Source organism: Tupaia chinensis, unplaced genomic scaffold (assembly GCF_000334495.1).
Source record: "Tupaia chinensis unplaced genomic scaffold, TupChi_1.0 Scaffold000028_1, whole genome shotgun sequence".
In the NCBI taxonomy this organism is placed as follows: domain Eukaryota; kingdom Metazoa; phylum Chordata; class Mammalia; order Scandentia; family Tupaiidae; genus Tupaia; species Tupaia belangeri.
In genome coordinates this window covers 3441435-3462250 of record NW_006159458.1, presented here as the reverse complement: position 1 = coordinate 3462250, position 20816 = coordinate 3441435, and the positions used below count along the sequence as shown (strand labels likewise).

The following is a 20816-nucleotide window of genomic DNA, read 5'->3' as shown; positions in this document are numbered from 1 at the left end:
CTCTCTTTTGTCAACTTTAAAAAATAAAATAAAATAATGACAATGAATACAATTAAATAAAATAATTCTCTGAGAAAGAAAAAAAAAGAAATGGTCAGACAAAACGAAAGTTATTAAAAGAAAGAGCACCAATTACCGGAGAAGTGGAGCTGGGTGGTGGTGAGGGAGGAAGTGCGCTCAGCATTGGACCATCCATGGTGTCCAGTGCAGAGCCTCAGTTCACGGATGGGGATGAGAAACTGCCCCACCAGGTTGTTTCGTGAACTGGGAGAGAGCAGTTTTAATAATACAGTAGAGATGGAACCTACGGTGCATATTGTTGGATACCTGGGAGGTGACACTCTGCTGGTGGCCTAGGTCATACTTTTTTTTTTTTTTTTTAGGATTCAGTCATCTCTACAAAGTCCTTTAATCTATCTTTCTATTTTATTTGTTTGTTTTTGCTGTAGGCTCCATGCTTTCATTGGAGAGGGAGGGAGGGAAGATGAGGAAGTCCCCCCCCCCAGGGGAGGGATGACCACACTATAATCCCTTCTCCATTCTTCTTGCGCAATTTTAAGCATGTGTGCACATGCGCCTAGTATGTTTTTCACCTACTGGGGCCGGGATTTGAACTGCACAGTCAGCCATGTGGGATCCAGCACCTGCTGTCACCTGTCCTTTAAAGGAATTGAGCCAAGAGAGAAAACTACAATAGTTTGGGTCTGAGGGAGGTACAGATTGAAAGATGACGTTAAAGAAGCAAAAGAGAGAAAAGAGTGAATATCAGGTCTAGGGGACAAGGACTAGGATAGACTCAAAATAAGATGGAAGATTGCAGGCTAGTCTTGGAATCTATGAGAACCCTTCTTCAGAGGGATGGAAGAAAGGATAAGTGGAAATGGAAAAAAGTGTGATTGGAAGTGATAAGAACAGAGTAAATTTACTTAAGGCAGTCTGCATTCTTTTAGTGGAGTAGAAAGCAGTGAAAGGAAATTCTTAGACAAGTAACTCAAGCTCCCAAGAAGCTGGCTCTAGGGATTATTGGTACAAAGGAAAATTTTGAAAGAATGGCAGAAGTCTCTCATCTAAACAATACAAACTGACACATTTGCCAGGATGTGTCTCCAGGCAGGAAGTTAATTTATTGAAGTAGAAAGTAGTGGGGGAAAAAAGAAAATGAATTCAGACAAAGGAAAACTTGACTGCATTTTAAGGAGGCATTTTTAGACTACTGGACTTAGTGGCTCACAGACCAATTTCTTGGGGGGGAAACCTGAGCACTCTGAGTGGTGAGAAACAGCTTGGTTCTGGAGTTTGCCAGGGTCTTGTTAAAATAGGACCCCCAGGGCCGGCAGGTGGCATAGTGGTTAAGGTACTGGACTTTCACATGGCTGACCATGGTTCTAGTCTCAGACCTGGAGGCTTACTTTCTCACTCCCCTGCCCTCTGGTTAAAATAATAATAATAATAATGATAAAAAAAAATCTTAAAAAAAAGAGAGATAAATGTAAACTTCAAAAAAAATAGAAAAGAGTGGTATGTGGTACATACTAAATATCAAAACAACCCCATTGACTCATTTGTGGGTCTTTGAGTATTGGTTTTGCAAGATGTCAGGAAGGGCTTTTTCAGGTTGATATAGCATACTTAGGCATAATATTCTTGAGGTGAGTGGTTCCCAACAGAGCTGGCTGCATGAATTTAGAGCTCAGTGCAAACTGAAAATGTGTGACCCCATGATCCAAAGGCAGGAAAAGGGGACTAGCAGGTGGCATGGTGGTTAAGGTGCTGGACACTCCCACACGGCCAACCACAGTTCGAGTCCCAGACCTGGTGGCTTGCTTTCTTACTTTCACTCTCACTCTCGATGTCTCTCTCTGGTCAAATAAAAAAATAAAATAAATGAATAAATAAAATTTAATAATTTTTTTTAAAAAAGGTATGAAATAATAACTGGTAAAGGTACTAATATTTATAAAAAAACTTTTTCCTTTTTCAACAGTTTTCTTGCCATGGTGTTAGTTTGTTATTATTGCCATTCTAAATGAAGAAAGCTTAAACATTTAAAGTTACAGTTTGAATTAAACTTTTAAATTAAATAAAAATATTACAGTTGAAATTATCAACATGATTTTTATTGTTCACCTTTATATTGTGGAACTCCAGTTTTCAGTGCAAACAGAAAGGCACTGAACTCAGATGTAGAATTCCTGAAATCTCACAGTTTTGTTGTTTGTACAGCAAGAGTGGAAACACTGCACAAAATTAACTCAGCTTTCGTGCTTGCTGCGTGTATAACCTGTCAACACTCTACCTCTGGCGTACAGATGCATAGGAAAAGACTGGAAGGAGAAGACTAGGAGTTGCCCTGTCTTTCCTTCTGCCTCTGTGCCATCATTTTCAGTATAGGTGTTTGGCTAATACAAGGAAGTAAAAAGTAAGAGAGGAGATGGTAGGATGTCTTAGTCATTTTTCTTTCTTAGAAAGACATAGCTTCATTCCTGCATGCGGTGCAAATTCTGGTTCAGATGGAAGGCATAGCTTGGAGCTCTCGGCACCCATCTACTTGCTTACCCAGTTGTATGCATAACACACCTACCTTGAACACAGGCTTTGGAGTCTGCTGAATGTCCCTGCATCGTGAGTCCACCAGAATCCTGTGCTCATGGGGCATCGTGAGCACTGTGTGAATGGAGTGGCAGAGGATGGCAGCCAAGTGTGTTGCATGAGTCTCTTCTGCTCACAGGTGGGCTCCATCCAATCTCATTTACAAAACACGAATGAGTTCAAAGTTGAAATGACTAAGATTCTCATGATGGTGGCAGAGCATTAAACCAAGTGTGGGGGCCTTTTCTCAGCAGGTCCTGTGTGGTGACCCAGGTCACAGGTCCATGAAGATGGCTCTGCTTCTCAGAAGTAAAAGGTTCACTGTTAAACCTGAGTTTCCCTCTAGTCTTAAAGTCTCAACTTCATTATCAAAGTTTGCAGTGAATCAGGTTCATAGATAGTATCCTCGGGACCCTCTTCTGGCCATCAGTACTGTTATTTTTTTTCCTTTCAAGTATTTTTTGATTCTTTTCCTATTCCCTCTGCCATTGCTTTGGTTAACATCTCCACAATCTCTCTCTCTTTTAAAAAGAATTATTTATTTAACTGTACTTGTTATTATTTAATTTAACCAGAGAGAGAGAAAGGGAAAGTGAGGAAGCAAGCCACCAGGTCCAGGACTTGTGGCATTTTGGTCACGTGAGAGTCTAGCACACCAACTACCGTGCCACCTGCTGGGCTCCATCCTCTTCATCTCTAATACGGACCTTGCAATTGTCACCTGTAGTTAGTATCTTCTCTCTTTCTGTTCCTCACCACCAGGCAAATCTTCAGAGGCCACCCTGCCTGTCCCAAGGCTTTCTTTGACCTCCCGTGAGCTATGGGAATCACAGCCAAGTTCTCATACTGTGGTCTTGGTATAGAGACTGCATGGTTTGGTTTCATGGCATTGTATTTAAGAAATTTTAGCCATTAGGCTTTGACTAGGAGGTTTCACTTACTGAAATTCACCTATTGAAATTCAAACTTAAAAAAAGAGATCTTGCTGGGCATGGTGGTGTGTGTCTGTAACCTCAGCTACTATGGAGGTTGAGGCAAGAGGATCATGAGTTCAAGGCCACCCTGAGCCACGGAGAGTCTAAAAAAATGAATAGATCTGGCTACTGTAAGCTCTGCTTCTGTGTGCTGTACTGGTGTCCTAAAGAACAGGATCAACTGGATCTGGGGAGAAGATGCTTGAGTTTACATTTAGGGCAGATGACCCTTTGTAAAGTCTTCACTTTAAGTTATGTAAATTTAAAGCAAGTATCTGTCATTTTTCAGGGAATGCTGTGAAACATCTAAATGCTGATCTTTTAGTCTGAGAAATTGTGGGAACCAGCAGATGATGTAATGGTTTACAACACTGGGCTCCCATGTAGTTGACCATGGTTCGAGTTTTGGACCCAGGGTTTCAAACTCACAGGACTCGGACCTGGTGGCTTAAAACTCATGCCGGCTTGTGTGCATGCGTGCCTGTCCAAAATCCCAAGAGGAGAAGGGATTGTGGTGTGGCCATCCCCCTGGGGGGTGATTTCTCGCTTTCTGTCTCTCTCTCTCTCACTGGCGAGCACACATGCCGTACAGCAAAAATCTGTAAAAAAAAAAAAAAAAAAAAAGAAAAAAAGAAATTAAGTTCTTCATAGTGTAGGTTGACATATGCTTTGTAGTAGTCCTTGGTTGCTTTTGTTAGAAATATTTCTGAGGTCTCACCTGGCCATTGTCACCTTGTGACTTCCTCATCTGATCTCCACCTTTTCCACTGGTCTTTGCCTGCCCTTTTGCAGAGGAGCCAGGCTCCAACCCTTGGAGTGTGTTAAGTCCGGCAAACCATGCTGTTTTCCCTGTCACTCTTCTCTTGGCTTAAACCTGCCTCTTTTCTCCAGGTGCCCTTAACAGCAGATCACCAGGGAAGTTGCTGAGAATCCCAGTCAGACCTCAGCCCAGGAACTTTGCGAGAATCAGGTAATCAAATTTTGGGCTTTTGAATGTTTACCAAGTGGGTTGTGAGTCTAGTTTGTTTTCAAAGGTTCTTTCCAGCCTCATGATTTTGATATGCTGTGATTCTTCCCATGCCTATGCCTATTTGTTACCATGCATTTAAGTATCCAACTGTGTTTCTTCTTTTAAATTTTACCAGCAGGCCTGTGCACTTGTGGAGGGGAGGAGAGTGCTGAAGCAGTCCCCTCATGGGGCATGGTCACTCTGTGGTCCTTTCTCCTCCATTTCTCTCTGCTCTTGGGGTTTCTGGCACATACGTACATGTGCCCAGCATGTTTCCCAAGCTACCTGTTCTGGGACTCGATCTGTACAGTGATCCATGTGGGATCCAGCTGCCTCAACCACTGCACCACAGGCTGAACGCTCTCGTTGCTTTTTGAAGCTGCATTTTGTGGTAGGGAATTTACTTGTACTATCTCAGTTAATTATGAGGGCAGCACTAGCATTATCTCCATTTTACAGATGAGACTGAGAGTTTTCTCCCAAGTTCACTCTCCAAATGGCTTAGCTCTGGTTATGTCTTATTTCTCTGAACAGATTTCAGACTAGGTGAAGACCATGGACTGTGCCTTTGTTACCAGGACCCACTACCCACTAGGAACTCTGTATTTATGTAATCAGAGTGATGGACATTCAATGCATGTGTTAAGAACTATACCAAGCTCCATGGGGATGCAAAGATGACCCAGGTGGAAAAGACACGTGTCAGTTATACTCTGAGACAGGTCTTCTATCTGAGCACCGATGTAGTGTGGAGTTGTGGGTTTGGGGCTCCGGAGTTAGATGGGCCCGTAGCTGTGTCTCACCTTCTTTATTTGTCAAATGAAGACAAGAAGGATACATATTCTTACAGCTGTGGTTTTCAGTGGAGATGATTTTGACCTGTAGGAGTCATTTTGCAACATTAGATGTTTTTCATGTCACAACTTGGACGTGGGAGTGTGACTGGCATTTGGTGGGTAGAATCTAGAAATTTAGCTGGCCGTCTTATAAGGCACAGGAAGGAACACACCACCACCAACAGAGAATGATCCAGCCCCTTTAGTGCAGAATTTGAGAAACCCTGCTTTATATAGTTGCTAAGATGAAACCAAAGAATGAATGCGAAGGGTTTGGCATAGTTAGCTGTTGCTCTATGAAAACCATCTCAAAAGGCTGATGTTGAGATGCGTGAACCCCCAAAGTCCTAATTTCCACAGCATCTCTGATTCTCGCCAACAGAAAGCTTTCTGCTGAGGATTTCACGCCCCTGTTTAGGAGTGGGACCGGTATTGTTTGTTTATGTTACACTGTGTACTAACATGAGCTGGCATGGACTTATCAGAGCTGTGAAAACAATGATTAGGTTTTAGGGTGTTCCTTGTAAACTTCCTGCCTGCTTAACTAGTTTGTTCTGTGGAGGTAATTTTGATGTGCAGGTTTAAATCCTCTAATGGAAAATGTTTCAGTTAGTGAGTTTGCAGAGTTGTTTTGATTTGTGGGTCATGAAAGTTTCTGTTTACACATCAAGAAGGCTAATGTTTTTCTAGCTCTAGAGGTAAAACAGAGCAGCTCCCCTCCCACCCCCATTTACCTCTTTACCTGCCTCCTGCATAGCATTTTGCTATCTGTAGGAGTAAGGGGGAAGGCTGTTGGAGTCCCAGCCATTGTTTATCGTGGACTCACATGACATTGTTAATTTTTAAAAAAGATTTATTTACTTAATTTTATCTATTATCATTTTAAAATTTTGCTATAGGTTGCGCTCACCAGAGAGAGAGAGAAAGAGAGAGAGAAGGCAAGCCACCACCAGGTCTGGGACTCAAACCATGGTTAGCCCTATGGGAGTCCAGTGGCTTAATCACCATACTACCTGCTAGCCCTGTTATTTTTTTTTTTTATACTTATAACAGTAATATATGCACCTTACAGAAGATCTGAAAAATATGCAGAAAAAAGCATATAGAAAACATGGTTAAAAGGTCATCAGTAATCCTGCAGCCACCTTTGGTTTGTTGATATATTTTCCTTTTTTTTTTTAATTCATATTTTGTTTTCCATAGTTGAAAAAGTCTGAGTATATAATTTTGTTTTCCATTTTTTTCAACAACAACAAAAAAACTCCAGCATTGTTTTTATTTGGATTTCCTTATACTACTAAAATAGCTGTAAAAAGTATTAAAAATATTCCACTTAGGAGTGGTTCATGATTTATTTAATCCCATCCCAAGACATCGAGGCTTGTTTTCAAGTTTGTTTTGGAGAGTTTTTTTATAGAGTACGTGTGTGTTCTCCAGAAAGACAGAGAGAAACAGAGAGACAGAAAACGAGAAATCATCCCTCGGGGGATGGCCGTGCCGCAATCCGTTCTCCATGCTCCTCTCAGAATCTTGGGCACGCATGCACATGCACCCAGCGTGAGTTTAAGCCACCGGGTCCGGGACTCAAACCATGGTCAACTACATAGGAGTCCAGCGACATAGCCATTACGCCAACTGCTGGTCTCCCTTGTTTTCAGTTTTTATGAGCACCTGGACAGCGGCATTTTCTGTGTTTCAGATCACTCCCATATTTACAGCAGATGACCAGAAGCAGAACCAAATGCTTTGGATGCCTGTGGTATCTTAGTCAGTATTGCAGTTAGTCGCTAACCAGTTTCTATTCATTTTTGCTTCCACTAACCAAGTAATATTCTCATTTTAATAATATTAGAAAATTTTCTAGGAGAGAGAGTATTAGTTTGTTGGGAAAGTCATGATGTAATTTTCTTTCTTTTTTTTTTTTTTCTATGCAAAAATGTGTCATGACTTTCCTGACAAACTAATGTTTCATTTTTCCTTATGTACTTGATATCAATGACAGGAAACATCTTTTATGTGTACTGGCTGTATTTTATCTGTTGACAGTCAGTATTTTTCATAAATTCTAGTTCATGTATTTCACTTATCAATCTTCTATTATAGTTACAAATATTTTTACCTCATCTCTTCCCCCCAGTTTTTTACTTGGTTTATCTTTTTTAGTAACGTAGAGGCTTAAGGGTTTTTTTTTTTAAATGCATTTTAAACTATTTAATTAATTAATTTCTTTTATGAATGAGAGACAGGGAGACAGGCATTCCCAATGGGGTCTTTTTTTAGAGAGAGGCTTTTATTGTACGGTACAGGTGCCTGTCAGAGAGACAGAAAGCGAGAAATCACTTCCTGGGGGATGCCATGCCACAATCCCTTCTCCTCTGTTCTTCTCTCAGGAGTTTGGGCATGCACACCAGGCATGAGTTTTAAGCCACCAGGCCTAGGACTCGAACCATGGTCTATTACATGGGAGTCCAATAATATAATCATTACACCATTTGCTGGCCCCTCCCCAGTGGGGTCTTTACACTGTGACTGTCCCCAGTCTCACTTGGCCCAGATCATGGGCATACCATGTGGGCATGCTCAGGGAGGTCCCAGGACTCAAACCCAGAACCTTTCCTATGTGAGTCTATTTGTGTTACCATGGCACATCACCTCTGGACCCCTAATTTTTTGATTTTCTTTGGCAGCTGGATTTTTCTGCCTTCCTCTGTCTTTGTGGAAATTTGCTCTTTCAGTTCTGACAGTCGTTATCATGGGTAAGCAGTGTTTGAAATGATATCTGAAAGGAGGCCTCTACATGTTTCCTTAATGAGGATAAATGGGCCTCCTGCTGTGTGTGAATAGGGAGCCTGGGTGAGAAAAGGTGATGCTTTTGCTGGGCTAAGGTTGGATGGCTTGGTCTGTCCTTTCTCTGAGAGTGAAGTGAGCTTACTGAAGGAAGGGAGCCTCTCAGACTCCCAAAGTGGCTGAGTCCCTGGGACCTGGAACTTGCCAAGGAAACCATGGCTATGCCTGGATGACTGAACCACAGCCTCCTTTCATTTCGTTAGTCCATCAGATGGTAGGCTGAGCAGGAGCTGTGGACAAGTCCCTTCATTCCTCACCCCCTAAGTTTTGTCCTCTCAGGCCCCAGGCTCTGTTACTCAGCCTCATCAAGGTTACCACCTCCCTGTCCTCTGCATAGACTCACAGGCACCCACAGTCCTGTTGCAGCTTACCAGCCTCACCAGCCAACGCTTGAGAGGGCATCACATGGTGCTTACCTCGCTTGTGGCTGCAAAACCCTTTCACTGGGCTTTTTATAGATGCTTCTCACCTCAGCCTTAGGAGATTAAGTACTATTTTCATCTCCATTAATTTGGAGGAAACCACCACTCAATAGAAGCATCATTAAAGTCTGGAGCTTCTGACTCCAGGGCTGATTCGCTCCACTTATGGGCCAATTCCATCACTGCGATTTCTTACGGCACTGTTGGAGGTTAGCAAGAATCCCAGAAGAGTCGGCTCGGCCTAGTGGTTAAGGGAGCCGGATCCCATTTTGAGTCCCAGCCCAGTGGCTTGAAAAACAGAGCTGGCACACACGTGTTTGTGTATGTGCACCCGAAGTCCTGAAGGGATGAAAAAGGGGAGGAGGAGGGATCATGGAGTCACCATATCCCATTAGGGGGTGCTTTCTCTCTCTTGTACTCTTTGGCCAGCATATGGACCCTCTGGTAATTAAAAAAAAAAAAAAAGGAATCCCAACATCATGATATCTTAGCATTGTAACTTTGTTACACAGGCAGGACCCTGGTTTTCTCTGTGTGTGTGTGTGTGTGTGTGTGTATGTGTATATATGTATATGTGTATGTGTGTATATACACACATACACATAAATGTATATATAAATATATATACACATTTAAATGTACTACTATTTTTAAAAATTCACACTCACCAGAGAGAGAGAAGGAAAACGAGAAAGCAACCTTCCAGGTCCAGGACTCGAACTGTGGTTGGCTATGTGAGAGTACAGTGCCTTAACCACCATACCACCTGCTGGCCCCAGAGCCCTGGCTTTCTCATCTGTAACAGAAATAACAATGTCTACCTCATAAGAATTGTAGAAGGGTCAAGTGGAAGTCATACATGCAAGGTGCCTACAGCAGTCCCTAGCTCGTTCGTTTTCAGAGCTCGTACTCATGGAGTTTGTAATCTCAAAGCTGAAAAAGTTGCTGCTGTTTTTTGTCTAAAAGCTTTAGAATATAACTGGTAAATCTGCTTGGACTTGTGAGATGTTAGTGAATATTATATTTAAATGCCAGAAACATTTCTTCATCTGACCTACTTATTTTCCTGCTCAGTAGATTTTCTATTTTGTTGCAGGTAAGTCACTTGCTTCTCCCAAATCCTTCTGCTTATAGAATTTTGTGATGAATCCCCAGCTTAAAACTGTACTCACAACCAAAATAAAACATGTTCTGTCTATGTGTGCATGTAAAAAGCACAGACAGCTCCTCTGAAGGGCAATAACTCAGTCATTCTTCTACACATAGTTGAGATTTTTGGCTTCATTCATGGGGCTGTTACTTGTTTGTGCTCCATAAACATTCAGGGCATGGGTCAGCCTTAGGTGGAAAAAAAAAATCGTAGACAATTATGAAAAAAGACAAACTTGCTAAATAAGTCAAAGGAGAAAAGTCGCCAAATAAATTTGCATTGTTCACACCATTGAAGAGTTAGGTTAGACTTGATTGGTCTTTATGCTAGACCTTGCTGACCACATAAAAATAATTCCACTGCTACTATTAAAGCATTTTTGCCTAAAAATTTTCAGCACATGGTTGTCTTGCTGTTTAACTTCTATGTATGTTTGTTCAGATTTATCTGCTTTAATAAATTGAACTAAGTAATTGTAAATGCTTCATTTCAGAATTATGTTATAATTCAATGTAGTCTTTTTTCTATGAAAGATGTTCTTTGGGGATCTTTTAAAAATATGTCTTGGACCTCCTTATTTTTTCGTCTTTGAAGCCATGGTTGCATTTTCTTTCTTTTTTTTTTTTTTTTAAAAAAAAAGATTTAACTTTATTTATTTGTTTATTCATTTAGTTTAATTTGACCAAAGAGGGACAGTGAGAGAGAGCGCCAAAGAGAGAGGGAGAGAGGGAGGGAGGGAGGGAGGCAGGGGTTGGGGAAGTGAGAAAGCAAGCCACCAGGTCCGGAACTCAAACCATGGTTGGCCTTGTGGCAGTACAATGCCCTTAAACCACCACACCACCAGCTGGCCCCAATCATGGTTGCATTTTCAACATATCAGCTAGTATTGGAATATGGGAAAGGTTATGTTAATGTGGATGAGGCTTTGTTAGGTTAAGAACTAACATTCTTCTCCTATTATGAGAGCTTTAGACCCATTGCCCTGTGATATTTTTTTTTCCTTTAAATTTATTTATTTATTTATTTTTTATTATCATCATAATCTTCTTTATATTACATTGGATTACATATAACTTTACAGTGTATTACATTGCTTTTTCAAAAGGGAATGCCATGCATGTCAGTCAATACAGAGACATTAATCTCCCCGCTTCAACATTCAGTATCTTTTCTATGTTTTCCCCAATCATTATTATTATTATTCTAATTATTTTTTTAAAACAGTCAATTACTATTTCTCATTTTGCTTGTAAAAAGACTTTGCCCATCGTGAAATACTTCTCAGACCAATCCAGTTGAGAATACTATACATGTCATCATCAACAGTTGCCCTGTGATTTTTTAAAAATCTTTTCCCCCCACCCTCCTTTGGTGTAGGACAAAGATGGGAAAACTTTGAAAATCTATTTTGTAGGACTGACTCCGTAGCGCAGTGGTAAGTGCTATGCATAGGGAACCAGATCCCACATAGCTGGCCAGAACGTTGGCTCCAGCCGTTTGAAAAACACACCTGCTGTGGTGCATGCATGCTCAGAATCCTGATGGGGTAGCGGAATAGAGGGAAAAAGATTGTGGTATGACCCTACCGTTTGGGGAATGCTTTCTCTCTCTCTGCCTGTCTCTGGCAAGTGCAGAAGCCCACTAGGAATAATAAGTTTAAAAAAGGATATTAAAATATAAATTACATAAATTAATAAATCAGAGTTTTATATATTCATACATGTATGTGTGTTTTATCTTAAATATGGATACAGTTAAGTATCAGTGGTTATACGAAATTTACATGATTTTTCTCCTCCCTAGCATTCAAATATCAAAGTGAGTGAACTCTTGCCCAAATCGTGTAACTGTTGCAAATTGAATTCAGGACATTGTAAACTGTCACACCAAATTTTTAAAATATTATTATTTATTTAATTTTATTTATTCATTCATTTATTTTTAATTTGACCAGAGAGAAACAGAGATAGAGAAAGAGAAAGGGAAAGTGAGAAAGCAAGCCACCAGGTCCAGGGACTTGAACCCTGGTCGGCCGTGTGGGAGTGTCCAGCGCCTTAACCACCACGCCACCTGCTGGTCCCCACACCATGAAATTTTGGTAGAGCAGGAAATTATTTTCCTGCTATTTCAAGACCATTGCTTGACTTTTTTTTCTCCCTAAATTATTTTTTTGTTGTTGTTACAGGGCACATGTGTTTGCTGGAGGACAGAGAAAGACAGACAGAAAGCGAGAAATCACCCCCTCCTCCCCTCCCCCGGGAGAGTTTGCCACACCGCAGTCCCTTCTCCTCTAGTCTCTTCTTGGGATTTTGGGTACATGCTTGACTTTTTTAAAGACAGGACCTTGTCATCTTGTGATCCTTCTGCCCCAGTGTCCCAGCTGTGACTGTAGATATGTGTTATTTCTTTTGCAGATAGGGTCTTGCTGTGTTGCCCAGGCCAGCTTCAAACTTGCAATTCTGCTTCAGCCCACAGTTGGCTGAGTTTACAGCTGCCCATCACTGCACCTGGCCTTTAGTTTGGACAGGGCTTTGAACTTGGGCTCCGTAGGCTCCGTAGGGTTCCAGCCGTCAGAATACAGTGTTGTAGCCCCACGCCTCCTCAGATAGACCTGCTGCTGCTGCTGTCTTCCCTCCCTCTGTCCCTCCCTCCCTTCTCTCTCTCCCTCTCTTTCATGAGAGAGGCATGTGGGAAGGAGAAAGATAGGTCTCACTGTGTTTTGATTCTTCCTGCCCTATGTTCCTAGTTAGCTTTTAGGTCATCGGGAAAGTCATGATTTTTTTTTTTCAGTGTTTTCCTGTGCAAAAATGCATCACGACCCCATAGAATTACAGGGACACACACTGCTCCTGGCCTTTAGGTTGGACCAGAAACCAAACCCGGCTTTCTGATGTGGTCCTGGTCTCAGACACTGCCACCCTACCCCTTGTGCCACCATGGCTGGACTTTGACGTTTTTTTCTCTTTTTTAAAAAATTTTAAGTTATTTCTTCCATTAGTGAGGGAGACAGAGAGCCAAGAAGGTCACCCCTAATTGAGTCTTCATGCTGCAATCCCTAGCCTCAGCCAGTCAGGGTCACAGGCAGGTGTGTGTGCCTGGTGTATAGGGAGACGCAGGGATGAGAACCTGGGACCTTCCCATGTGGCCTTAGCACTGTGGAGCCTTGCATTACTGCTGCTCCACAGGAAGAGAGGACATTGGGGTCAGAGAGGATGTGATGGTGATCAGGTGAGGAGAGAAGACGAGGGCGAGGGGAGACTGGAGGAGTAAAAGTGGTACTGGCTATTAACTGACAGGACACACAGGACTGAGGACATGCTTTGTGCTCCTGCGATAGCAAACCAGTCGGGCAGCCCTGTGCTGATCTCGTCGGTCGTTTTGGCACCAGCCCTCTGAAACACGGCCTGGGTAGTACATACAGAAAGGCAAGTTTCACCAGGCATTTCTTGCTGCGGGCTGCTTGGCTTACGGAGTAAGTAGAGTAATTAGCTCCCATTAGCGCTCCCAGAAGCTGTGATACATCTGCCCGGAGCAGAGGTGCTTGCCTGTTTCTGAGGACATGAAAATCCCAGTCCGAGCTATTTAGCCTGACAGAAACAGAATGCTAACTTGGCAAGAGTAAAATCCTCCAAGTGCCTCAAATAATAGGAGGCAAAACTTACTGACCAGGGATAGAAGGCTTTCCTAAGGAGAATGACCGTGTCTAAGAACCCAGTGAGCTGTCTAAGCCTCCTCTTCTTTTCCCCCCTTCTGTGTGTGTAGCTGACATGAGCCAGACTGGCAGAGATGTTGACCACTGTTATCATATAACCTGACCCCCTCCGTCTTGCAACAGCCATGCTTTTGAAGTTGTGGTCTGTTTGAACAGAGGGTCGGGACTGTTAATTAGGGTCACTGAGAAAGAGCGAGACTTTTGATGGTGATTTGTGGCCCTGTTGAGGCTTGTGCCGTCTGTAGTCCTAAGTCCTGCCAAATACTGGTTTGTAGTATAAAAATGGGAGTCAGGGGCCAGCAGATGTTGCAGAGGTTGAGAGGGCTAGATCCTACATGGCCAACCACACGGTTTGAGTCTTGCACCTGGCAGCTTGAAAGTCATGCTGGGCGCGTGTGTCTGGGTGCTCTGACCCAGCCGGCAGTGCAGCTTGGAGTGTACTGGAATGAGGGTATTGGAAGCCATACCGCTGAGCATGAGCTCACATCCCTGGTTCAGCCTGGGGAAAGGGACTCTTAGCACGAGACTGACCCGAGGGTACTTCCGTCCTCCTCTTGCCTTCTCTTGCTCTCGTGTGTGTGCTCATACACTGTCTATCATTTTTTTAAAAGGTCTGATAATCTATGCAGTCCTGGGCAAATCACTTAACCAGTCGTAAGATTGATACAGTATCAGCCCAGCCTTCTACAGGCAGGCATTTTATTATTATTACTATTTTTAAAAGGTTTTTGCCATAGGGTGCATATACTTACTGGAGAGAGACAGACTGGAAAGTGAGAAATCACCCCCTAATAGGGATGGCCACACCACAGTCCCTTCTCCATTCTCTTCTCAGGATTTTGGGCACACATGCATGCACATATGCCTGGCGTGATTTTCAAGCTGCTAGGTCTGGAACTTGAATGCACTCAGCCACGTGGGAATCCAGCTCCTTTTCTGCCATGCCACCTGCTGGCCCTTCCTTGTTTTTTTTTTTTTAATTGCCAGAGGGCATGTGCACTCACCAGAGGGCAGTGGGGAGAGAGTGGCCAGGATTTGAGCTGTGGCCATCGTCCGTGTGGGATCTGGCTCCCCATCTCAGGGCTTAAAACACTGCTTTATAGGGCCAGACCTGACAAGTATTTTTCAAAGACTGTCATCATAGGACCTCTGAAGGAGCCTTGGCTTCCTCAACACAACTTAAAAACAGCTCTCTTCTCTGAGATGACCACTGCCTGTTTCAGATTCGGTTCTCTAGAAGCAGGCTCTGAGACCACTAGTTGGGCGATGAGGATTCCAGGGGTACTCTCTCAGGTGTACAACTGTAAGAAAGGAAGAAGGCAGGTTCGGGCAGAGGACAAGCTGACCTGCAAAAGCAATTGCACCTGGGGCCCCAGCTGCTCCTATGGAGAGCTGTGTATCTTAGATGACCCTTCAGAGTTGTCCTCAACTGATGCAGACAGACCTATGTGTGCCTGCATCAGCCAGCAGTTGGCAACTGGCCACCTCTCTGGGGATAACACTTTGGGTGAGGACGTGTCCTGCAGCTGACTGAGGGCCTTCCCTGTGAGTCAGCAGTAGCCAGGAATGGAGGTCGGGTGGAGCTGTGCTGTGTCTACTCCACTGTCCCCTTGACAGAAAGAATCTAACTCCTTGGACAAAAGTCCAGCATGTGGTAAGTCCCGCTATCTCCAGAGTTAGAAAGTTTGGCTCCCTGGGACTGGAAGGTGGCATGGTGGTTAAAGGTGCTCGACTCCCACATGGCTGACCACGAATTAAGTCCCAGACCTGGTGGCTTGCTTTCTCTCTCTGTCTCTCTCTGATCAAACTGGAAAATAATAATAATAATAATAAATAAAGTTAAATAAAATAATTTTCAAGGAAAAAAAAAGAAAGTTTGGACCCCTTAGTGAATCTAGGGAAGATATTGTAATCCCTTTGTTAATTATTAAACAACTTGCCAGCTTTTTGGGAAGCTTATGAAGTACTTGGATAATATTTATACCTGATTATGGTGTAACAGGCCTACCCTCTAGATTTGTGAAAATTACCTAATTAGGGAATTTTTTCCAAGCACGAATCGCTGCATGCTCAGAATGTTAATCCTACCTATACACACATGCAGTTATTTCTGAGATATTTAACTGGTGAATTTACAGAACTGATGGGTTGCCATTACAAAAGGCAAACTGGCAGTTAAGACACATACACACTGTTAAACCCAGAACCTTCCAGAGGAACCTGAGGATGAGGGGAAGTATAAGCATTGATATGGGCTGGATGGTGAGACAGTGGTAAAACACGAGGTTGACCCATGTGGGGGGTTATGGGTTCGTGTCTGGAGGCTTCCCTGAGTACACTGGGCTCCTGATCCAGGACCAGCTGAGGCTGGAGGTGGATTGTGGCTTCAAGACTTTGTTGGTGGTGCTGTCTCTCTGTCTCTGTCACTCATGGAAGAAAGAAATTAAATATATATACACACACACACATATATATTTACACACACATACACACTACATAGCTGCATCCTTATATACTGGATGGTCAAAAAAGTCATGACACACTTTTACATAGAAAAACAGAAAAAAAGTCATAATTTTTCCAACAACCTAGTATGACTACAGCTTCTATTGAAGTTTCAGAATCACCAGATAGGACATTTTAGTCATGGTTGAAGATAATGACTTAGGAGTTATATTGCCAAAGGATAAGTCAACATGCTTCGGGGGGAAAAAAATGAATCAGTTTTCTGGCATTTCTAAAAGCCCGTGTACTCAGCAGATGTCTGAAACTGTCTGGCGTGGTTTGTGGTGTGAGTGGGGTGAGTACACAAGGCCAAAGTCAGTCTCTTTCCCAGCGGCAGAGTCAGTCCTATCTGCAGAAGTTAACAGTTTGCCCTCTGCGTTTTCTGCCTTCTAGTGAGTGAGGGAGGCAGTGGTTTCTGTTATCCGTCGCCTCAATAATTTGATCGTGTTGCCAGAACTGGAAGAAAAAACCTTGATTTAGCCCTGCACAGAGCAAAAGTGGTGGGTGTGTGTTCTGACTAGGGCACTCAGCTTCCCAAGTCTCTCTCGACTGCTGTCCAGCCCTGTATTCCTTCCTCGCCCTGATCTGCGGTGCTCCCCAGGAGCTTTGCAATGCCAAGTCATGGGAGACATTACTCACCTGTTTCCTTCATGGCTGTAGTGGCAGGGGGAAAAGGGCGCTGTTCAGAAACCGCCAATTCCAACAGCCATGGTGACACACTCTGTGAAAACACCCACCTCTGGGCAGGATGTGTCGGTTTGGTCATTGAGTGGAAGAGGATGGTCTGTCAGCTGGTTTATCGTATTGGCTAGAAAGAGGAGGCAGCATCAAATAAAAAGCTCTCAGGGTTTCCGCAGATGAGAGGGAAATTATTGGGTCACCAGGAAAGTCATGATGCATTTTTGGATAGAAAAACTTGGAGAAATACATCATGATTTTCCCAACAACCTACTATCATAGTGATGCTGCTGTGGAGAAAAGGTTAAAGGCGAGGCTCTTGCCTATGTGCAGTTTGTTCTGGAATTCTTGACTTGAATGTTTTTTTCCGCAGGATGATGCCTAGAGTTTTTGGTGATGATCTGATAGTGAAGGAGCAGAAAGTTTTAACTTCATACACGTCTCCCTCTGCGTCTCCATCTCTCTAACGTGTCTGCACCTGTGTGCTCGTTGGCATTGTGGAGTAGGGAGATTACCTTTTGTACAGCTCAGATATGGACTCTCCAGCTCTGGCTTTTCACTGTGACTCACATCTGCAAAGATGAATAAAGAAGAGTTTGTTTTGTCTAGAAAGTATGATGTGCAGAGAGACATAACTGTTGCTAGGAGAGAAATATTTTTTTTAAATTATTCATTCATTCATTCATTTATTTAATCCAGAAAGTGTGATGTGCAGAGAGACATAATTGTTGCTAGGAAAGAAATATTTTTTTTAATTATTCATTCATTCATTCATTTATTTAATTCCATTTGTTACTATTTTTTCAATTTCACCAGAGGCAGACAGAGAGAAAGGGAAAGTGAGAGAGCAAGCTGCTAGATCCAGGAGTTGAACCATGGTCTGCCATGTGGGAATCCAGCGCCTTTAACCACCATGCCACCTGCCGGCCCTGTTAGGAGAGAATCTTTTGAAGAACCAGAATTTTAAAATAAAAGAAGGATCGGTTGCTGTGGTACAACGGGAGCCCAGTGCTCTGTGATGCTGAGGCCATCTGGGAAGGTCCGGGGTTTGGGTCCTGAGGTCTCCCTGTACATGCTGAGCACCACATGCCCAGGATCCTGGCTGGCTGGAGCTGGATTGTGCTGTGAAGACCTGGTGGTGGTCTGTCTGTAACCCCCGATCTTCTCTCCCTGCCTCTCTCTCATGTAAGAAATAAGGTTTCTTTTTTTTTTTTTTAAGATGTTTTTGCTATAGGGCATGTGTGCCCTCAAGAAAGAAAATGAGAAATCATGCCCCAGGGGAATGGCCACACCTCAACTCCTCCTCCATTCTTCTCCTGGGGTCTTTCACATGTACGCACACATGTTGGGTATGATTTTCAAGTCACTGGGTCCAGGACTCAAACCAGGGTCGGCCATGTGGGAGTCCAACAGTGTAACCATGATGCCATCTGCTGGCCCCCAAAAATAAACTTTTAAAAGATTAAAATTTAAAAAATAAGATGAAGGGCAAGACAAGGTAGGGGCCGGCCCCCACAGTGCAGGGTTAAGCATGGTGCAGTTGGATCGCACACGGCTAACTATGATTCGAATTCTAGCCCTTGCGGTTTGAAAAACACTCCAGATGGATGTGTGTGCTCCCGGGATCCCAGTGGAATAAAGAAAAGGAGGAGAAGGGCTTGCAAGAGACTACACCCCAATGGGGGGAGTTTCTCTCCCACATCCCCTGCACTCCATACTTTTCTCTCCCTGGTATGTACATGTTCTGTGGTATATGAAAAAAAAAAGAAAAAAGAAAGGGAGGGGAACCAGCAGATGGCGTAATAGGTGCACTGCTGGACTCTCACGTAGTTGACTGCTGTTCTAGTCCCGGACCCGGTGGCTTAAACCTACACAGGGCACGTGTGCATGCATGCCCAAGATCCCAAGAGAAGAATGGAAGAGAAGGGATTGCACTGTGGCCATCCCCCTGGGAAGTGATCTAGCTCTTTCTGTCACTCTCTGGTGAGTGCACATGCCCTATAGCAAAAATCTCTAAAAAAGCTTTTTTAAAGAAAAAAGGGAGGACTAGAAGTGGTCTGCAGGGTGTTGCCTGGGGATTTGGGAACTAAATAAAAAACAAGAGAAATGGGAAAAGGTCACATGAAAAACGTTGGTTAGTACTGGCCGGCGTCCTAGAAAAGAGACTGCAGCAGTCGGGCTTGGACACACTGAAACCGTCTCTCACTCTGCACGGACGGCCCCGCCCTCCCACACCCTCTGGCGCCCGTTCACCTGGGGGAGGAAGGTCTGACACACTCCCCGCAGGACACTGCTTGGCGGTTTTGAAGCTGAGACCTTGAAGTGTGGGAGGGCGTCACTTCCTTCTTCAGCCGATGTTGCAAACCTCCCTGGGCAACAAGATGCCATGGCTAAGGACACAGGCTTTGGAGCTGGGAGACTTCTGTCACTGACTCGTGTGACTTAAATACTGGACCTCAGAAAAATGGGTTCTTATGAGGGTTTTAGCAGGGCATGATGAAGGAGGTGCTCAAAACTGTTATTACATGCCAAGAGTTGTCACTGAGTTTGTAAAAAGCACCTTCCTATGTGTTCAGGCCCCTAGGACAGATGTTAAACTGTCGACACCAGCAGGGAACCAAACTCCATAGAAACAGCCCCATGTAGGGGCCGGCCAGTAACCCAGGGCCCTGGGTAGGCTGTTTAAAGCAGCCGCAGGTCTTTGCAGTGGGCTCTGCATACCCAAACATTGCCCCGTGGAGAGTTCTGTGCTTTTTAAAGCCTTTGATTTTTTCCATAAGACACTCCAGCTGGGATGTCTGTACACTCATACAAATTAGCCTAGCATGGATCCAGGTGCTATTTTAAAGTTTACATTGGGCCAGCCAGTAGCATGGTGGTTAAAGCGTCTGGATCCCACCTGGCTGACAGCACAGTTCAAATCCTGGACCCAGTTGCTTGAAAAACACGCCAGGTGGATGTGCGCATGTGCCCAAAATCCTGAGAGGAGACTGGAGGAGGGATGGTGGTATGGCTGTCCCCTCTTGCCCTCTTGGGGAGTGATTTCTCACTTTCCTTCTCTGTCTCCCCCCCGCCCCCCGGCCAGTCTCTTTCTAGCTAGCACAGGTGCCCTATAGCGAAACTTTAAAACAAAAAAAAATTACATTGATAGTTGATTTCTCTGTTAAATATACAGGAGAGTACAACATTCAGTGGTGTCGGGTGTGTATGGTTTGGGGCGTTTCTGGCTGTGTTGTGTTTTACTGTACTCTGAGGGAGGGAGGTGATACTACCAATTTTACAGAAATGAAATAAGTCGTCCAAGATCAAACAGATATACCCTACTACATTCACCCTAAGACACCACTAATTTTAGACGTAGCCCAAAGTCGATGTTAAAATGTGAAGATAGATCTTTTTAATGAACAAAATCTGACAGTGGCAGAGCCTGGATTCTGGCCACTCCTGTCTGATTTCTGAATTCCAGATGTTCCCCCCTCTCACTCAGGGGCTTGCTGTCTCTGTAGTTGGTGAAGGTGAAACAAGCACAGATTAGAGATAGCTAAGGAAGGTAACACTTGAAAGGGAATTCAATAATAGTAATAATAAGAGCTGGTGTTTCTTGGCTACTTACAATGTGGCAATGCTTTTATGTGCTTTAATCCATAGAGCAGTTTTAATCTTTATAACCATTTAATGGTGAGTACTGCTATTATAGTCTGTTTTTGGCAAACAAGGAAACTGATATAGGTATGTTTATATTTATATTTTCTTTCCTTTTCTTTTATTTTTTTAATTGCCATAGGGTACATGTACTCACAGCTAGGTGGACAAGGGGTGGAGGGAAAGCACCCCCTCATGGGGCATGGTCACTCTGCAATCCCCTGTCCTCCATTTCTCCACAAAAATCAGGACTTTGGCCATGCATACTCACATGTCCAGTGTTTTTTGTTGTTGTTTTGTCTTTTAGGTTTTTGCCATAGGGCACATGCACTCAGTGGAGACAGAGAGAGGGAAAGTGAGAAATCACCCCCAGGGAGGATGGCCGCACTGCAGTCTCTTCTACTCCATTCTCCTCTTGAGATTTTGGGCATGCATGCACACACGCCCAGTAT

The 20816-nt window shown here is 43.6% G+C and overlaps 1 protein-coding gene across 6 annotated transcripts in view; it reads left to right on the top strand.

Moving 5' to 3' along the window:
• Positions 1-20816, top strand: part of PPFIBP1 (PPFIB scaffold protein 1) — a 239860-nt gene that overhangs the window by 11189 nt on the left and 207855 nt on the right. For all 6 annotated transcript variants that reach the window (XM_027770947.1, XM_027770944.1, XM_014587177.2 and 3 more), the window contains exon 2: positions 4455-4533. The gene's annotated coding sequence lies outside the window, so the exon portion shown is untranslated. The remainder of the gene's footprint in view (positions 1-4454; positions 4534-20816) is intronic.